This window comes from Oryctolagus cuniculus, chromosome 5 (genome assembly GCF_051225735.1).
Source record: "Oryctolagus cuniculus isolate XC-2025 breed Fujian yellow rabbit chromosome 5, ASM5122573v1, whole genome shotgun sequence".
NCBI classification, from domain to species: Eukaryota; Metazoa; Chordata; class Mammalia; order Lagomorpha; family Leporidae; genus Oryctolagus; species Oryctolagus cuniculus.
In genome coordinates this window covers 71,163,780-71,183,286 of record NC_142871.1, presented here as the reverse complement: position 1 = coordinate 71,183,286, position 19,507 = coordinate 71,163,780, and the positions used below count along the sequence as shown (strand labels likewise).

Sequence of the window (19,507 nt, the reverse complement as noted above, 5' to 3'; positions counted from 1 at the left end):
TTTGAAAAATGAACATAAAATGATATACTCTTATCACTCTGAAAATCAAATGTTAATACTGTTTTCAGATTTAAGCAAGCCCTTCGTATCCATATTCTATGAACTCACCTTCAAAGAAAGGCATATGCAGATTTCCACTATAGATCCAAGAACTCATGCTAAACCTTCCCTCTAGCTTTCAATACTAACCTACTTGTCCCTGTCCAGCCTCAACAACAATCTCATCTCCATCTGATCTCGAGCTCTTGATCTCTGACCCTGCCCTCAATCCTACCTTTGGCACTGTTGACTTGATGTTTATACACAGTCTCCCAGGGTGTGACCTTTGACATTTTCTGTGGACTTTGACTTGACTTATACTCCTTATTCTTGGGGTCTTATTCTATGCTGAGTTAAAAATTCCCTCCTCCAAGTTCAACTGTATTGAATGCATGTCCTCACCCTGGTAGATCATCAAATGCCAACTGGGACCAGCCCTGGTTTCTGTATGAAAGGTGAAGGTGGATAGAAGTATGGAGGTAAAAGAACTTTGAAAAGTTTTAAGGGTATTCTTTCAGTCATCACCATTTCTCTTGCAAACATCCAATACCAAACAACAGCATGCCCCCTCCCTTTTACCATCCCAAAATCCTGTTGTCCAGTATGTTTCTCTTCTATATACAGTATGTTCCTCTGCCTGTATACAATCAAGTCTCCTTGGAACAGCCCACAAAATCCCACCAAATTATTTTAGGCTTAGACATTTTCTGTGTGACAAGATTTCGCAGAAGGATGACCATGGAATTAGATGAATTATGAGCCATGATTTTTGGTCAAGTAAACAGAAATGATAACATCATTCACAAGTTGCACTGAGGATTAGCAAATCCTTATAACCACCTAGCCCAGCGCATGGTATGTAATAAGTATGCAATATTGGTTTTTATTTACTCCCATTTTTCCTTATCTCTCTTAATAATTCGGTTATTTGGTTTCCAAAGCGCTTACTGTGGAATATTCTGTTTTGGAGAGAACAAAGTTGGATTAATCACTTCAGTGGGGAGATGAGAGTAACCACATCTCCAAGCTTCCTAATACCCTCTTTATCATCCATTACTGTCTGTGATGTTGCCTCAGGTGTTAGTGCCTGGGGTATCATGCATGTCATTTGCAAAAAGCGGATAGCAAACAGGTCCACTATGGGATGATCACTTGAGAAGTGAGTAATAGCTTCAATAACTTCCCTCTCTGCTGCAAGTTAAGAGTAGAGTGATGGTTACTAGAGGCTGGGGAGGGAAGATGGGTGGATGAGGTGGGGAAAGTTAATTAGTAAGTGTTGCACAGGAGGGTGACCGTATGTTAATCCATGGTTTATTTCTCCATAAAAAAATAAATAAATAAAAGATTTCCCTGTCTATATTGTAAACTCCAGTTTAGAAGGGCTATTGCATAACCATCACTTGGAATCTCTGCTCTTTTTCCAAAGTGGGCTAAAACCCAAGTGTTTTAGCTTGGAGTTACTGCCACACCTAGAGGACAGGATGGTGGGAATGTGCCACGTCAGCAATGTACTCATTGAGTACCTGTAAGATTACTGTATTTATTGGTCCAAAATGGTAGTAGTTGAGGAGAGGCAAAGACTGGGCCACCATCCAAACAGAGAGTAAGAGGCAGTCATTGCATTTTTGAAGATTCAAAGTAAAGCATTCTTTCTAGTTTCTCCTGTAAGGGGCCAGGAGGTCAATTTCTCTTCTCCATCTCTTGGGGCTGGAGTGTTTGCCTTGAGTAAACACAAGGAATCACCTCGAAGTGATTATTATCACATTCTTATCACCTCCAACAGCTGCTTGCTACTTAAGGAGCAGAAGCCTCCAAGAATTACAAGGAGCGTGACAATTATAAAGAAGGAATTTGAGATGGTTGGATGAGAAAATTAAAATTACTGCCACACCTCTATTAGTTAAAGGAAGAGGATACTCAGAAATAGTTCCTTGCTATTCTCATTCCAAAACTGCACCTAACCTACATTTTCTTTCTTTCTTTTTGGGTGGATTTTAGCTTCACAAAAAATTTTCTAACATCCAAGGATGGAAAGAACCAAGTATATAATGCTTGAATCTGAACATGTGAAAAAAAAAGAAACATTATAAAGTCCCTTTAATAATGCACTAATTATAAACAAAAAAATTGTGTAAAATATTGAAAAGTTCCTGTAACTGTGTCTCAAAAGGTTGAAATAACCTAAATTACAAAGTGATAGAGGTCCCTATTGAGTGTAGATAATTTATGGTGTTTACACAGGGAGAGACATTAGGCAACCACAATTCATGCTAAGGAGGATTTTGAGCAAAGTCCAGATGGTGTTTCAGCAGTAAAATGCAGCTATCCTGGGACTATCTGAGAACAACAAAATCATTGAAGTCAAGCTCATTGTCCCTTATAAGAATCAAGTTCAACAGAAGCAGAACCAGAAACAATGGGAAATAGTCGTACAAATTTTAATATTAGGAATGGCACTGCTTATTTTATTGCCTAATTTTTAATGCACAAATTATTCATTTACTGTAATAAAGGAAGCAAAAGAGGAAATTTCACTTTCCCATCATTCTAATACACATAATTATAAAGTACACATAATTCAGTACAACTGAAATCAAAGTATATCTTCAAATGACATTCTGTTCTTTTATTTAACTAAATATTACATAATCATTTAGTACTGCAATTTTTGGTGGCTTTATTACATTCTGCCTTATTTATGTACTGTAATATACTATTCAATTCCTCTCTAAACTTCCCACTTGAATGCCTCCAAGTTTTTTTTTTTTATTCTTACAAATAAAACTGCAAAAAACATATCAAGCACATCACTATTGTCTCTTCTTGCATTTTTTTCTTAGGCATCATGGTCTTTTTAAAAAATGTGGTGGTAAAACTTCAGAAAGTCTTTCAAATGAATTTTGGAATTTTTTGACCAATGATTTGTTTTGTGTTGTTTCTCCACATCTGTGCTAACATCTCCACCTTTAAATTTTCCATTTCATAAAGCTGTCTCTAAATTCTATTGAGTTCAGATGACTGCTCACAGTAAGTTCCATTTTACTTGGCTCCAATCAATTACAGGAATATAGATGATTTACAATCCAAATCATTTGAGCTCATACATTTCACATAGGGTAAAACAGAGTTGACAACCTCACTTGAAAAATGTTAAAAGGGTGGTCCATGTTTTCATGCACTAGTAAGTGATTTTTCAGTTAAATCTGAATGAATTTGAATATTTAATGGAGCCAAAACAGCACACAAGTCTGGATTTTGTGGAATGCACAGCATGGGATCATTTCTACACTGAGGTTAACACATTTCATTAATTAGCTAAGTCTCAAATCTGGTTTTAACATCTTATTCTTAATTCAGTAACTCTCTTCACCCTATCGCTTCTTTTCTAAAATAAAGATAAGAATATTTTTCTTAAGAAAACGAAGTTTTATTTTAAAACCAATATTAGAAATCTGCTTATGACGACTTTGTAAGGTTTGTACATTGTCGGAAGGTTCACTACATTCTTCAGCGTCCTAAGGGTCCACTGCACCTGTCCTCCTTGACAGTGGTTGTTTCCCGGAAGATGTGGAAAAGACACACCTTGTCACACAAGATGAGGCCATCAGGAGGAGAACTGGACACAAAGAAACAAGCTTTGAGTTGGCATCTCTGATGGTAACTGACAAGTTGACACAATTCATGTGACCTTTAAAGAGGAACTGTTACTTATAACCTTATATAAAATATTCAAGGTTGAGTTCCTGTGGAGTCCTCATTTCAGTAACAAAACATAGTGTGGGATTGGGAAAGGGGGTTTTTAAAAAATTTTGTTTAGTCCTATAAGACATGGATTGGGAGGAAAAGAAATTAGAAGTCAGTTTGGTACTTGAACAGCAAAGGAATTCAATTGAATTTTTACAGATAATAACTGTATAGTTGAAAACCAACAATTAGAATAAATTCATTAGTGATAGAATGAAAATAAAATAAACATACTATCCTACACATCCCAAAAGTAACTATGAATATCAATTTACTAATGCAGTTGATGTTGTACTAATCCTTATGCTTCTTTATTCTATGATGTTATCTCATGAAATAGAAGATTGGACAAAATCAGATTCAGGAAAGAAATTTGACCAATTGCTTTTGGAAAGTAATACTATTGCACATTAGATATATAATTCTGTCAGATTCAGCACAAAAATAAAAATTAAATATTGACTTCACTTAGGAGTAACATAACACACACCATGAGAGCATTACAGATAACAAAGTGCTTTCAAAAAGACTAAAAAATAAGACTATACTCCGAAAAAGAAGGTACTGAATTATAAGTCACCAAAGGCTTTCAACTTTTTGAACAGTATGCTTGATCCTTATCTGATGTTCTATACTTTTCACAGACAGGGCCATTTGAAACTTCCTCCTAGTTATATTTAGGTGCTGGCCTACATTAATTTCTAAGAGTTACTGATTACCAAATAATGTTCAGAAATTACTAAAATTGTCTTATTTTATTTTTTCCTCTTTTATATTTTAAATGACTATATGCTCTGGCTTCTTCTTGCTATATATTTATAACCACCACCTTATTTTAATTTTATTTTTGAAGGAAACATAGGGTATAATTTATAAATAAATATACTACAGAAAGGAGTTATGACTAGATTGAACTAACAGGTTCACCTTGGTCTTGTAGAATTCCAACAAACTCAAGACTTCTAAGCTGAATGTCAATGGGTGTTTATTAATATCTAAGAAGTACAGAAAGAACAAAGCTGTTTCCATAGGAAACAGAGAGGTTTAAGATGCAATCTGGGTGCCAGCACTGTGGTGTAGCGGGTAAAGCCACCGCCTGCAGTGCCAGCATCGCAGTTCAAGTACCAGCTGCTCCGCTTGTGATCCAGCTCTCTGCTGTGGCCTAGGAAAGCAGTAGAAGATGGCCCAAGTCCTTGGGCTCCTGCACCGTTGTGGGGGACCTGAAGGAAGATCCTGGCTCCAGGCTTCGGATCGGCACAGCTCCTTTCATGCGGCCAGTTGGGGAGTGAAGCAGTGGATGGAAGATCTCTCTCTCTCTCTGCTTCTCCTTCTCTCTGTGTGTAACTCTGACTTTCAACTAAAAAAAAAAATAAAAATAAAAATAAATAAATAAATCTTAAAAAAAAAAAAGATGCCATCTGTACCTCACATTAAACACTGAGATCTTTGGAGTTCCTGGAAAGAATGATACCACTTGCAAAGGTGGGATGGCTATATTGATTGAAACAATGGATGGGGAAGGTAACTAGCATTCAGAGTTTAGAAGCCAGAAAAATACAATAGTCTCCATATCCCACGTGGTTCTACTTGCCAAATGTTATCCAAAACAAAATGCTAACTGCCCCCTCCACCACCATCACTCAACCGAGAAACACATGCTTAAATTCTTGGTCAATTTGGACTAGACACCACAAACCCGTCGGTTCACTCATTAACAAATTAATGTTGTATATCAGTTTGTGAACTAGACACTGTGCTGGGCCTTGCAGAGATACAGAGAAGGAAAAAGTTCAAGCTTCCCCTCAGGAGTTCCTGATCTTCTGGGGGGAAATGATAAGAAAATCCACAGTCCTACTAGAGAAAAATTATTCTTACAGTAGAGTTCACACAGAAGAAAGGAATGCAAAAGGAACCTTTAATTCAGGTGGGGAATGTTAGGAAATATTTCCAAGACAATATAACACCTAAAATATATGCTCATCAGGATGCATTTATTTCTACACAAACATATATTGAGCGTAGGCAGTGGGCTACATGCTAGCATTATAGCACTGGTCAGGACCCATTGTCCCTCCCTACCTTCATGTAGGCACGTAGCCAGTAAATTGAACTGGAAATAAGTACCTGGAAAAAAATGCATTCTCCTGTTAGATAATGCTAGAGGAGTGGAACCTGCTCTGAAAATATGGTAAGGGAAGGCCTTTCTTAAAAAAGAGCCTGAGTTATAACATGAGGTTGAGAAGGGAATCAAATGAGGTGGTAGAGGTGAAGTAACTTCAGGTAACTGAAAACACCTTGGAAATGAAAGAAGGGCGAAGTGATATTAATATATCCACCCTTGCTTTACAAAAAAATGCATATGCATATATGTGTGTAACATTTACATATTAAAATAATATCACAAGCTGTTAAAAGTTGCCTAATCTATAAATGTTCATTAAACACTTCCATATTATTTGAAATACTTTTTATTAACTATTAGAGAGAGAGAACATGAATGGAGTGTGGTACACAAATAAAAAGAACAGGTCCTTTAGGGCATTAAAGACCACTGTAAGAATTTCAGACTTTTTTGAAAGTGTACAGAGTAGCCACCACGGGATTTTAAACAGGAAAATACCATGATCTAATTTGCTTTTCTATTTGGCTGCCATTGGGAGACGGAATTGTAAAGGGGGCAGAAATAGAAGCAGGTAAATCTAGCTGGAGGTTCTTTGAAGAAGCCCAGGACTTTCAAGTGGGGTATTCAAGAGAGATTTCAGTTGGTTATGAATTTAGGAGGCATCAGCCTACAGTTTGTCATAAAAGTCATGGAATTGGATGGGGTCTCCAAAAGAGAACCTTTAAAGATAAAAAAGAGTCTTGAGGTGGAGCCTGAAGAGACCAACACGTAGGGGTTATTTAGGGGAGAAAAAGAAGGCAAAGAAGATGGAGAAGGATCAAAGACTGGTGAGACTACGAGGGAGACAAGGGAGGAAAGACAAGGACAGATATTCAGAAAGAGAGAGGGTAGGGAAGGGAGAAGAAAAACCAAAGACAGACAAGAGACATGAAAGAAAGAGCAAAGGCAGGTCTGTGCACTCAAACTAGTCCAGTGAAGCTGAAGAAAAAGGTCCATTTGAGGAGATGATGGGGATATTTTGGAAAATATAAAAAGGCAACCGACTATGATAGACTCTATTTCTCATTCTGAAAATTTTGAACTTTGTCATGAAGGCATTAGGGATTTTAAGTAAGGGAGTGACACAGTGTGATACAGGTTTTAGAACAAACCCTGTAGAAGCACTGGAGGGGGTGGCTGAGAACATAAGAAAGGAGTACAATCATAGGAAATTTTTTCAGTTATTTTTCAGGAAGCCCAAATTAATACACCTGAGAATGGGGATAGGGAAGAGGACATAGACTGAACAGGTATTTAGGAGGTAGAAATGGCTGTAATTGGAAATGGGAGTGGTACAGAAAGTCTAGACTGATTTTCGGGTTTAATCTTTCAGTGATTCCAAGATTTCTGGTGCCAATACCAAAGTAAGGAAAACCAGAAGAGAGCAGGTTTGTGGGAGGAAGAGAATGTAGTTTGCACATATTGAATCTGAAGTGCCTGCAGCATATCCACTTGGAATTATGAGCCTAATGCAAATGCAGGTGGCCTAAGGTATAAACCTATTTGAGGAAGCTGAGCTCATGGTGGTAGTTGAAAGCCATGAAAGAAGATGAGATAGGAGGAGCGGGCATTTGACACAGTGATTAAGTTGTTGCTTGAGATGCCTCTGTGCCATATTGATGACGAGCTTGATTCAAGTCCCGGTTTCTCCACTTCCAATCCAGCTTCCTGCTAATGCACACTCTGGGAAGTAGAAGATGATGGTTCAAGCACTTTGAACTCTACCACACAAATTAAAGACTTGGATGGAATTCTGGGTTCCTGGATTTGGCCTGGCCCAACACTTGCCATCATGGATATTTGGAGAGTAAATATCAGGAAAGAGATGTTACAGAAATTAAGGAAGGAGAGAAGTGGTCAATATTATCAAATGGTATCAAGTAGTACACAGAGGTTAAAAAATCCATGTGAATGTAAACAGATATATACATAACCCAGTTAAATATTATTAACTAATATACACACACAATCACTCATGTGTTTCCATTGTTTTATTAAGATGTAATTGGGAGTAAATGACCTCCCAGTTATTAAAAATCAACTAAAAAGCACAAAACATTTCAATCATGGACAAGGAAAAATAAAGACAGTACTTTAGTGTCAGCTTCTTGTATTGTCATTCAATGTGCACAAGTATTGGGGGTTTAGCACATGATATGAATATTACATTATGTACAGTATCAAAGAAAATTAAACATTGATGCCAGACATAAAGACTGAATAAATAATAAAGAAAGATGAATCACAAATACATTGACTCTTGCTAAAAACATCATCTTTAAGTAAAATTATTTTCAGTAAAATTAAAAGATAATTAGTAGTCATTATTTTTGGCCGGCACCGTGGCTCACTAGGCTAATCCTCCACCTTGCGGCGCCGGCACACAGGGTTCTAGTCCCAGTCAGGGCACCGGATTCTGTCCCAGTTGCCCCTCTTCCAGGCCAGCTCTCTGCTGTGGCCAGGGAGTGCAGTGGAGGATGGCCCAAGTCCTTGGGCCCTGAACCCCATAGGAGACCAGGATAAGTACCTGGCTCCTGCCATTGGATCAGCGTGGTGCGCCGGCCGCAGCACGCCAGCCCCGGCGGCCATTGGAGGGTGAACCAATGGCAAAGGAAGACCTTTCTCTCTGTCTCTCTCTCTCACTGTCCACTCTGCCTGTCAAAAAAAAATTTAGTAGTCATTATTTTTATCTATTCTATAGTTGTAAGGCAAATAAAACAACTTAAAAAGAATAAATTTAAATCTTAACCTTATTAAAATATTGCATATAGGTATTAAAATTTTCAGTAACCAAAAATATCACACCTTATAGGTTATACTCTGATCTACTGTTTTATGCTTTAAACACAAATAAAACTTGCAGGTGTCACTCCTAGCATGACAGTACAGTATCATAATGGCTGGAGTAAAGAATGCATGAGGTGAACTGGAAAGACTCAGAACAATTTTGAACTTGTTCTCTAAAGGAACATATGTAGCAGCTTATTGTTCATGTGTTGGGGTAACTGTACCAGGGCACTTCAAAAAGTTCATGGAAAAATGAAATTATAAAATGAGTTTATTTTGGTGTAAAACTTTTTGAATTTCATGCATAATTGTTTCAAGACATTCATTTTCCCTAAACTTTTTGAAGATGCTCTGTACTAAAAAAGGAATCCATGAAATTAACTTTCATTTACAATACAATGTTTACACAAAGACAAATCATTAAGATATCCTCACTCACAGGCTATACATGTGGTTAAAACTTAGCAAGAATCACAGCAGTTCTTTATACTAGATCAAAGTTTTTTGAGGAGGAAGAATTTATGTAGGATAGTGTTTAGAATTGCTGGCACATAGTGATAATAAAAAACAGACCAACTTTTAGTCAGTTTTATTATTGTTTTCAAATTCTAGACTAAAAATGCATTATGCCTGGCACCCAGGGTGGACAGCCCCCACCTGACCTGATTTTTGGTAAACCCATGGGGTTAGGATCTGCTTCCATAGTTCCATCAACCTCCCCGACCATCCTCAATGGGTCCTTCTGAGAACCCATGTGTGATATGGATTCAGAGAAGGAAATAGCTAACTTAGCTACTTACAGAAATAAAAAGGTTCTTTCTTGGTTTCTTTGCCTGAAGTGGTATGGAATGTGGAATTGGGAGAATAGAAATTAAGGGCTACAAATGTAAAAACTTACTCGTGAAGATTATGTTTCCAAAAATCGGTATGTGCACCATGAGGGAAAGTATGAGGAAACAAAAGCTAAAGTCTGACTCTGAGGCTTGGAAAAGAGACAAAAAGAGCAATGAGCCAATGAGTGGTATTTATAGAGCTGAAAGTCCGTGTTTAGAAAAGGAACCCTCCACACTGGAGTGAGCTACAGAAAACCCCCCTGAAAATGAGCTGAAAGACAGCTGCTCTGTTTGTCAAGGATCTCACTTGTGATTCTGAGAGCTATGCTTTAAAAAAATAATTGAAGCAGAAACTTGTTATAAAGTTAGGGAACTAATTAAAAATTATCAAAGTGTGAGGCAAATGGTGTGGGTCACTCCTTAGAGAGTTTGACAAAGAGAAGGAAAGAAATATACTGGAGAGTGGTTAAACATGACAATCCACAGGAAAGGATTTTTTATTTGTTGGCTGAGTGTGTGTTTAAGTTGAGGAGACAGGTGTTATCACCAGAAAGAAAAGGGAAGGAGATGCAAGAAAAATTAGACTGGCAAAAACTGAAATTAGTGCTCTGGGGAAGAACTGGTCAAGGGATGAGCTGGTCAAGAGAGGAAGGAGCAAGAAACTGGTTCTTGACTGTGGCATACAGCAAAGTTGGTTCCCAGTGAAACCTTGGGTATGGTTGTAAGAATCAAATAACTGGAGACTTTCTTTTTGGTGCTGAAAGAGAGAAGTTTTACTAGCTGTGGAAGCAGGAAATAAGTATTTATTTTAAGACTATGGAACTGTAGCAACTACAGTTGATGATCGGGCCATTTAATTTCAGTCCCCAAGAACAGCTACATTTGAAGGTCACGAGGAGGCAAATGAATAAACAATGGCTCCAGAGAAATTCAGATGCATCAGAAGAGCAGACAAGCCTAAGGTTACGTCTGTTGGCACTTTCCTAAGGAGTGTGTGGTGAAGTATGTTTCAGAAGCATCTAGACTATAGGATTTTGAATCTGGGTATCACTGTACCTTCAATAATGGATATATAGGGTTCAAGGCAGTTTTCACCGAGATTCGGATGGCAAAGTCCATATTATCTCCAGAATAACTACTTCTGCTGGAGATAAGAATTATGGGTTTTTAGGGTGAAATAATAACCAGAGGCTGAGCAGAATTAATGAACCTTAGTAGAAAGGAGTTCATCATAATTAACCATACCAAGAAGCTTCATCATAATTAACCTTACCAAGCAATTTTTCCTTATTTTTTCTAATTATAAAAATAAGGGACTCCTGGTGAATACATTTTGCAGAAAATATAGAAATACATTGAGAAGAAAACAAAATTTTCCTTTCAAATTTTGAGACCAGAACTAAATAGTACTCATATTTTGTTATAGCATGTGTGTTTGAGTGTTTGCACACTTGTATGTATTTTAAATAATGACAATTTCAGAGAATTGTGGCAGCTTGTTTGGTAGACATTAGACTCTCCTGCAGTTACAAAGATATGAAATAAATTAGAAAGGGAAACAGAATTCTGATCCTTGTCCTCTCTGTCAATTTCTGTGTTTTAACTGAACTAAATTCTTTGCATACAGAGTCAATGTTGATAATTGAAATTGTTAAACTTGGTATCAGCCAATATTGTGCTAAAATCCTAGGTGTTAAGACTTAAATGATATTTAAGGTTTAAACTAATAGAAGATGGGTTAACTTTTTAAGACACTTAGAAAACTATATATGGGATAGAAGGCTTGTGACCGGAAAGGATTAATGTAGATTTTCATGGATGCGATTTAATGCTAATTTTGTAGTTGTACATGAGAAAGACAATGTCATTGAAACAAAAGTGAATAGATGACATCACATGAAAAACAGGGAGATCTTGGAAAGAAACTGGAAGAGAGGAAATAAGAACGAGATCCTCAACTCATCAAGGACCTGGGGCATTAAACATGAATCAATATTTTAAGGAATGATTCCTTATTTTTAGCTAATACTGTACAGTGGATGAATTTGCTATGATAAAATCATTTAACTTCTCAGTTGCTTTTATAAGATGTTACTGAGTTAGAATATGTCACATAAAACAAACGGGGTAAGCAGTGTCATTTGAACAAATCAAAAGAGTATTACATAGAAAAGTTTTCACCTCTAAAAACAGAGACAAGCAATAGGATTTAGAGGCGGCCTAAATGGTTATACAAACCTCTGTTATCTCGATTAATATTCAATATTTTATTTTTATTCTATTAATTTTATTATTAATCTGTCATTACATATCAAAAATAATATGACATTTTTCTTTTGCTATTTTCATGGAGTCTTAAAACCTGAGTACATGGAAAAATTTCTCTAAATAAAACCATTTAACTCAAATTGGAAGAAGTGGACTGACCTTCATTTTATTTCATGTTAACAGTACTGGGTAGTAAAATTTATAGCTAAAGAAATTGGCTTGTTCTTTCAGGCGGTATCTCACTGTCACCAGAATAAAACTAACATTCTGTGTGTTGCTGGGGCTGCCTGACTTCAGCTGTTTATTTCACAGGTAATTAATAGAAATCTTTTATATTCTGCTAAAAGGGTAATTCCAAGAAGAAACAGAAAATATCAGACAAAGAAAATATGAGTTGATCTTGTCAGCAGCAAGGATTTCTCTGCAGGAGATCTTGCTGTGGCTTTCATTATCACAACAACCAATAGGTGTTGCTATAGAAACTATAATGTTAACAAGCTAAGGAACAAGGCAGAGGCAGACAAATGATGAAACTGAAAAAAAAAAAAAAAGGAAGAGAAAAGGCCTTACAGTTTGGTTCTTGTAAATGAGTCTCTGGCTTTAAAATCTTACCTTATCTCTCCCAGTTTTCCCATTAATACTGCATGGATAATGTATGACCAGTAGCGCTAAGAATAATATAATAAATTCACTCAGCCCTCTTCAGGCAAGGTCTCAGTGAGCATTATAATTGAAAATGAAATTAAAAGCAACAATAAGCCAGTATCTTTAAAAATTAGACTGTAAAGTCCCCAGTGATCCAAGCAGGTAATAAGGTGTCTCCTAGCATCTCCAGCATAGAAATACTACACAATCATTATCTATACATGCTACATGCATTTTAGAAATATATTCAGTGTAGTCAAAAATAAAATATATATCTCAATCCAATTAATAATTAATTATCAAAGAAGAATATAATTAAAGATTTTCAAAGTATATACTTAGATTAAAAATGTTACAAAAATGATTGTGAAACTTCAACCTCAAATAATGGGAAGGTCTATGAATTTGACTTTTTTTTTTTTTTTTTGACAGGCAGAGTGGACAGTGAGAGAGAGAGACAGAAAGGTCTTCCTTTGCCATTGGTTCACCCTCCAATGGCCTCCACGGCCGGCACGCTGCGGCCAGCGCACCACGCTGATCCGATGGCAGGAGCCAGGTACTTATCCTGGTCTCCCATGGGGTGCAGGGCACAAGGACTTGGGCCATCCTCCACTGCACTCCCTGGCCACAGCAGAGAGCTGGCCTGGAAGAGGGGCAACCGGGACAGAATCTGGCGCCCCAACTGGGACTAGAACCCGGAGTGCCGGCGCCGCAAGGCTGAGGATTAGCCTAGTGAGCCGCAGCGCCGGCCTGACCTTTTTCCTATTACCATTCAGGTTAGACAAAAAACAGAGGATTACATCACCAAAATATATATGAAGTATATTTTTCAATCGAGTTCCCTAGGTTTGCCAGCTAAAAAGTCTTCTCACATTTTTATCCCATCAATGCCTCTATTTCAAGTTCAAGTTTAAAACACTTTCTGTAAAATTTGTCCCTTCCTAGAATTTTTGTACAGATGGATAAGTGCTTCATGGAAACAATTCCTTCAGCTTTGAAGTCTTAGCTCTAACTAGACAGTAGATGTTTAAAAAAAAAAAAAAGTTATCCATTTCCGCAAGTAGTAACAACATTATAAAATAAAATCTACCCAGCAAGCAATATTTGTAGAGATGTAACTCTACTTGCCACTTACCACTTAGACAATATATTTTCATCTGAAGCTCCTTTTAGCTACTAATCTCAGACATCTTGTTTGTAGTCACCAGCTTCACTTTGCAAAGCTAAATAGATCACTCAGAAGATTGCACCAGGTAAAGAAACAATGCACTCCAGTTCGTGTTCAAGCCTCTGTTCCACTCTGGGAAGAGAAAAAAACCAAAGCTTTTAAATAAATTGAATCTCTCTCTCTCTCCCAAATAAATAAATAAATAAATCTTTTAAAAACATATGATTGCTGCTCTATTTCCACTCTTGAATTAAGCTTTCAAAAATCACAGAACTAGATTTCATTCTAGACTCAGTACCACAAGTATATTCCATTCTGTACAAGGATTCTGCAAGATGGAAGAATCAAAGCACTTTATGACCTTGATGATGGAGCAAACACTTGGGGAGAGCCGCAAGAAAAACCAAGGCCAGAGGCAGAAACAGAAAGTTCCATACTTGAAAGGAGAAGGAGGAGAAAAAGAAGAAGAAGAAAATATCTAAGAACAGATTTTTTTTTCTGAGCCCATCAACGTTGACAATAGGGACCTAGTATGAATGTTTGCACCAAGAATGTTGGGGTTTCAGGACAGCCCATCAGCAGTTCTATGTACATAAGGAAAAACACTGGGCACTCTAATGCAGGCCTGAAAAACATGCACACAGGGATTTGATTTTTTTTAATATATTTACTTATTATGTGAAAGAGCAAGAGAGAGAAGGAGAGAGAGAAAGAGATCTTTTACATACTAGTTTACTCCTGAAATAGCCACATAGACAGTTCAGGGCCAGGCTGGAGCTGGGAGCCAGAAATTCCATCTGGGTCTCCCATGAGGGTGGCAGGGGCCCAAGTACTTGGGCCATCTTCCACTGCCTTCCCAAGAACATTAGCAGGAAGCTGGATTGGAAGTTGAGTACCCAGGACTCAAACCAGCATGCAGATAAGGTATTCTGTAATTTCTAACAGCTACTTAACCCATTGTGTCACAATGGTTCCGCCAATTAAATTATTTTTAATTGCAGCTGACCCACTCTTCTTCAAAAAAGGAGATTGATGAGTTAATTATGTTATATACATATAATGGGATACTATAGGGAAATTAAAATGATAGATCTGGAATTACATTTAATAATATGAGAAAAAATCTCAACAACATAACGTTAAAAACACAAAGAAAGTTTCACAAGGATATAACTGTTCAAATATGCCAAAAGATATATTATTTATATACTCCAACACATGTGGTAAAAGTATAAACACAGGAAGGATTAATAACATCTTCAGTACAAATCCGACTCCTGGAAGGGAAGAATAGGAATGAGACAGAGCCGAAGTGGATTTCAAATATGCCTGCAATATTCATAAGAACATATCTATACACTGTGGAGTACTACTCAGCCATAAAAAAGAATGAAGTCCTGTCTTTTTTAACAACATGGGAAACCATTATACTTAGTGAAAGAAGCCAATATCAATAAGACAAATATCATATGTTTTCTCTGATATGTGGCAGTTAATATAGAATACCAAAAAATGTGTAGGAATGAAATGGTCATTTTGGGATATGATTGTGGGTTTTTTTTTTTTTGTCCTTGATTATACTCTTGTAGAATTGTAGTCTCCCTACGTTTTACTTGTTGATTATTATGATTAGTGGCAAATTAAGCCTGTGAATACAGAGTAGATTAAAATTATGTCCTTGCAAAAACTGATGAAGAGGTGGGGGGAGGGAGGGGGATTTAAGGGGAACAGAGGACTGAGGGACTGTTTTGTCTTCTTGGAACTATATCTATGTAATGCATAAAATCTATTCTCTTTATATTAATAGAAATTAAGCAAAAAATGTCTTAAAGAACATATCTACAACTACTGCAAGCAAACAAAATACAATTCATTGTTCCACGTTAAATCCTGAGGCTATGGGGGCTGGCGCTGCGGCATAGCGGGCAAAGCCACCACCTGCAGTGCTGGCATCCCATATGGGCGCTGAGTCCAGTCCCAGATACTTCACTTCTGATCTAGCTCTCTGCTAATGCACCTAGGAAAGCAGTGGTCCAAGTCCTTGGGCCCCTGCATCCACATGGGAGACCCAGAAGAAGCTCCTGGCTTCAGATCAGATCAGCTCTGGCAGTTGCAGCCATTTGGGGAGTTAACCAGCGGATGGAAGACCTCTCTCTCTCTCTCTCTCTCTCTGACTCTGCCTCTCTGTAACTCTGCCTTTCAAATAAATAAATAAATCTTTTTAAAAAATCCTGAGGCTATGCATGGCTGCCTGTTATATTATTTATATACTTTGCATATTTTAATTATTTCAAAATTCACTTAAAATCTCAAATTCTTTTTAAAAGAAACTTATTAAATGTATGAAGGGGGCACAATTTCCAGCTCTATTTATATCTTCTTTTAATTTCATTTTTCTGAATAGGTTTTTGTATCACAGAAGATGAAAATGTGGGCAGAATCTAGCCTGCACTCTCACACCAAATGTCGGGCTCTCATGGGACTGTATTTATAGTTCTCAAGAAGCAGGCTCTATACTTTCAAACAAAAATGGGCTTCCTGCCACCCTAGGGCATCCCTTTTTCTAACAGACACAAAGGCTCTGTGTAGGCCATTGTTGGCTCTGATATTTTCATAGCCCTCCTCTTTTCAGAATCCATTGAGAAACAACTCCGTCCTTTTTTCTTACCTCTTGTTGTCTTACTCATTTCTCTACCTCCTTCTGATTGTACCCTGGAAAATTCCAAGACTCGGACATTGGGTAAGAGATGGAAAGAGACTGAGCAAGGGACAGGGAAAAGAAGGCCTGAACTCTCAGATGTGATGCTTTGTACCCCTTCTCTAATTTAGAGAGGGAGCTATAATGCACATAGTATATGAACACATAGTATAAAATTTACCATCTCAGCCAATTATAAGTCTAGAATGTCTAAAGTAGAATGATCTTAATTATATGAGTATGTGCGTTGTTATGCCACAGATTTCTAAAACTTACCCATCTTATAAAACTGACTCTATACCCCTTCAACAATGTCTCCTGGTCCCCTCTCCCCTCAGCCTCTGACAACATTTTTTCACTTCCTGTTTCTCACAACTGAGCTAATTTATATTTCTCATATAATTAGGATCATGCAGTATTTGAGATTTAGTGACTTGCTTATATCACTTAAAATAACGTCTTCAAGATTCATGAGTGTTGTGGCATATGACAGGATTTCCTTCATTTTAGGGCTGAATGATATTTTAATACATATTACCATATTTTCTTGATCCATTCATTCATTGATGGATGTTTAGGTTGCTTCTACTACCTCTTGGTTATGGTGAATAAATAGGAAAAATTTTCTTCTCTCATTTGTAGTTTAAAAATATTTCAGGAAAGAACTGATTACAGCTGGCATGGGAGCAAGATGCTACCATTGGCCCACCTGTAGCTGGTTATGTCCACCATGACAAGGCCTGTGGTCATAGAACAGAGGCGATTTAAAAATAGTCAAGGTAATCCCGAGCAAGAAAAATCAAGCTGGAGACATCACGATACTTGACTTCAAAGAATACTACAAAGCTACAGTAACTAAAATAGCATAGTACTGATGTAAAAATGACACATAGGTCAATGGACCAGCCCAGAAATTAATCCACATATATACAGCAAACTGCTTTTTGACAAAAGTGCTCCAACCATAGGATAATCTCTTCAACAAATGGTGCTAGCAAAATTGGAAGCATATATGTAGAAGAATGAAACTAGATCAATACCCCTTATCATGTACAAAAATCAAGTCAAGATAGATCAAAAACCTAAATTTAAGACTTGAACTTATGAAGTTCCTGGAAAAAAAAGTAGGGGAAACATTCAAAGGAATCAATGTAGGGGACAACTTCTTGTACAAGACCCCAAAGCACGGGCAACAAAAGCAAAACTAAACAAACAGGGTTATATGAAACTCAGAAACTTCTGCACAGCAAAGGAAATGATCAGTAAAGTGAATAGAAATCCAACAGAATACGAAAAAATATTTGTGGGCTACCTATCTGACAAGATTAATATCCAGAATATATCAATAATTTTAAAAACTCAACAGCAAAAACAACGAAGCCAGTTCAGAAATGGGCAAAGGGCCTCGATGGACATGTCACAAAAGAATAAATACAAATGGCCAACAAAAGCATGAAAAAATGCTCAACAGGGAAATGCAAATCAAAATCACAATGAGGTATCACCTCACCCCTGTCAGAATGGCTAAAATCCAAAACAGAGTTGCAAATGTTGGTAAGGATGTAGAGAAAGGAGAACACTTATATGCTGTTGATGGGAATGTGAATTAGTTCACTTGCTATGGAAAACAGTGTATTTCTTAAAAAGTATTTCTTAAAAAGCTAGAAATAGACTTGTCATATGATCCAGCAGCCCCACTACTGAGTATACACCCAAAATATATGAACACATCATGTCAGAGAGATACTTGCACCACCGTGTTTGTAGCAGCACTGTTCACAATAGCCAAAATTTGAAATCAACCAAGATCATCATCATCAGGTTAATGAAAAAAGAAAACTTGTATGTATACAAAATGAAATATTGTTCAGCTATAGAAAAGAATGAAATTCTACCATTTTGTATTTCCATTTTGATGCAACTGGAGGATATTATGTTAAATGAATTAAGCCAAACACAGAAAAATAAATACTGCACATTCTCCCTTTTATGGGGGAGCTAAAATTTAAAAAATAAATGCATAAATAAATAAAATTAAAAAATGAAAAAGAAACAGAAAATAAAGTGCCTGTGTGAATAGTATTGCTGCAGCTATAGTTTTGTAAAACTTTGCTTTATACTTTTGTCAAACCAGTGATTAAGAATGTTGTACTACTACAGTTTTAATGATCTGTGATCGTTTTAAAATTTACAATATGGGGGCCAGTGCTGTGGTAATAGCAGGTGAAGCCTCTGCCTGCAGCACCAGCACCCCATATGGGCACTGGTTCGAGACTCGGCTGCTCCACTTCCAACCCAGCTCTCTTCTATGGCCTGGGAAAGCAGTAGAAGATGGCCCAAGTCCTTAGGTCTCTACAGCCATGTGGGAGACCAAAGGAAGCTCCTGGCTCCTGGCTTCAGAACAGCACAGCTCCAGCCATTGCGGCCATCTGGGAGTGAACTAGTGGATGGAAGACCTCTCTCTCTGCCTCTCCTTCTCTCTCTGTATAACTCTGACTTTCAAATAAATAAGTAAATCTTTAAAAAAAATTTACAATATGTAAGTGAAAAGATCATTTTATCAATTCAATTATTTTGTTGTTTTGTTTTTGTTTCATTTTATGAATATAAAGATGAGGGATTTCATGTATTTCATAGATACAATTCTTTTTTTTTTTTTTTTTTTGACAGTGAGAGAGAGAAACAGAGAGAAAGGTCTTCCTTTGCCGTTGGTTCACCCCCCAAATGGCCACTACGGCTGGCGCATTGCGCCAATCTGAAGCCAGGAGCCAGGTGTTTCCTCCTAGTCTCCCATGCGGGTACAGGGCCCAAGGACCTGGGCCATCCTCCACTGCACTCCCTGGCCACAGCAGAGAGCTGGCCTGGAAGAGGAGCAACCGGGACAGAACTGGCGCCCCACCGAAACTAGAACCCGGGGTACCGGCGCTGCAGGTGGAGGATTAGCCTAGTGAGCCGCGGCACCGGCCTCATAGATACAATTCCAAGAAGATAACCATATTTGCCTCCCTCCCTTACTCAAACCACTCTCATTCTTTCTTTTCTTTTCTTTCCTTTGATTTTTTGCCACAACATTTTTTTTCTTTTCATATATACAGTTTTAAGAGAATAGTCATACTTCCAACCATACCATCATCACTGCCTCATTTCCACCTTCTCTCCTCCTT

The 19,507-nt window shown here is 37.4% G+C and overlaps 1 long non-coding RNA gene across 3 annotated transcripts in view; it reads right to left on the bottom strand.

The window, feature by feature from the left end:
* Nucleotides 1–2,461: 2,461 nt before the first annotated feature.
* The window catches only part of LOC149126545 (uncharacterized), a 117,672-nt gene continuing 100,626 nt past the window's right edge, over nt 2,462–19,507 (bottom strand). For all 3 annotated transcript variants that reach the window (XR_016233422.1, XR_016233423.1, XR_016233421.1), the window contains 2 exons: nt 13,613–13,777; nt 2,462–5,140 (listed from right to left, as the gene is read on the bottom strand). This is a non-coding gene — a long non-coding RNA (uncharacterized LOC149126545). The remainder of the gene's footprint in view (nt 5,141–13,612; nt 13,778–19,507) is intronic.